This window comes from Octopus bimaculoides, chromosome 11, assembly GCF_001194135.2.
Source record: "Octopus bimaculoides isolate UCB-OBI-ISO-001 chromosome 11, ASM119413v2, whole genome shotgun sequence".
Lineage (NCBI taxonomy): Eukaryota > Metazoa > Mollusca > Cephalopoda > Octopoda > Octopodidae > Octopus > Octopus bimaculoides.
The window spans coordinates 29,244,681-29,246,686 of NC_068991.1; positions in this window are offsets into that span (position 1 = coordinate 29,244,681).

The window sequence follows — 2,006 nt, forward strand, 5'->3', positions numbered from 1 at the left end:
ATAATAAACAACTACCACAGAATTTGGATGAAATGCAGAGCTTGAAACGGGAGCGCGAAAAAAGAAAATAAAGAAGGAAAGAAGACGCAAACCATAAGTCCGGAAGCAAAAAAGAAATTTAATAAAACAATATTTTATCTAACCTGTCTCTGAACTTATCTTTCAACATGAGTAGCTGTTTCAATGAATTAGGGAATTAGGATAGTTTTCCCTTCCGTGAGCCATTCAAGCATTGACTCTGACTCAGCTAGTATTTCATTAAATTTCTCAAGCCAGCGTTTTAGATATTTTAACCAGAATTTGGGGATCTTGTCTTGCTCGGGTGCTTTCCATTTGCTTAGTTTTTGCAGTTTGATATTTTGATAGATCTTTTCTGAGGTTGTTCCTTCGCCAATCATATTTCTACACAACATTTCCCCACTTCTGTTGTTCGTGCTGCATTCATCTCTATTTTATTTTTGACAAATTCTTGGTAGAATTCTTTGGGATTGAAGTGTTCGTTTTGTTCAAAGAAACGTTGGCGTTCCTTATACCAGTGGATTCTTTGTGCTTTGGTGAGGATATCTAGCATTAGCTGTTCTCTTACCTCAGGTATATCTTCTTCTGTAATTTCCGTAGTATTTTTCTTCTCTTGTTGAATAGTAGTGTTCTTTGACTGCTAGTTTCGTTAACGCTTGACAAATCCTTTCTTTTATTTTCTATTTTTCTGGATATTATTTATCCACAGGATTTTCTGGGTGGTGATATTCCACTTTAGATGGGTTTGAAGGGGTATCCAGCTTCTTTCGTGGCCATAGAGGCTGCTGCATATATTACATCATTTAACATTTATTTCTGTGGCTATTGGTTCTGTGACGGCCACGTTCATGTTATTTATTATTGATGTCTTATTATCAACTTTCATTTGCGGGTGGAACAATCGGTGGTCCATACTGAGATCTGTGGGTTTTAATTATTTGATTATACTCATTTTTAGAGTATCATAATCATTGATTTCGCCTGGTTGCAGTCTTTAGTTGGCTTAGTGTTTGCATTGCGTGTTGTGTGTGTAATGCGAAATGTGTTCCTCTGCTGGGTATCCAGCCTGTAGAGTATATGCTATGAGAGTCGTTTATTTTATTCAATATTTACTGTATAGAGTGTGTCTTGTGTTTGTGGATTGTTTTGTTTGGGTTGTATTTATTGAATTGATAGTGTCTTGCGTAGCATGTGGACTGTTCCTAGCAGGGCTATTTTTGCATAGTGTACTGTGTTGAGGATCCAGGTATAGCTTCTAGGCTTTTGTTCATACCCAATGGACTGATTATTACTGGTATCGTTTTCATCTTGAAAACTTCGATTTCGTGGTCTTTATACTTTGCCAATTTCTCCACTTCTGTTTTGGCAATATTTTGGTCTGAAGGGATTGTAATGTCTATCAGTAAGCAGATGTTTTTTTTTCAATTCTTAATTATTTCTGGGTTTTGATTTTATTTCTTTATCAGTTTTAATTTATTATTATTATTATTATTGAGTGAGAGAGCAATGAATGCTATCAAAAGTGACAACGGGGTAAAATATACGAAGCCAAGTATACCCATCATGACTACCCGTCTGATAAGGGTACACCAGGCACATGCATCACAACTACATGTGCACGACATGGTGATCGCATATCAAGATAAACAGTGCATGACCTCGCAGGTAGGGCCCAGTTAGAATTTTCTTCAGGTCGAGTAGCCCATCCTGCTCAAAAGGTCCCTGAATAGGGTTTGTTTAAGGATGTTGAACAAAACACCCATGTTTCCAAAGGTGAATTATTCAAACCCCAACGAATTCCTCTCAACACATGGCTATGATGCTCCCCCACTACTTCTGCTCATGATCAGAGATGCACATATCGTCAGCCACCAAGGGGCATTCCCAACTGGTTAAGGTCAAACAACTGACAAGCAAATCTGTGGTATTGAGCAGAATATTTACAGTAGCCCATCTTTTTATACCAAGACAAAACAATGTACATGATA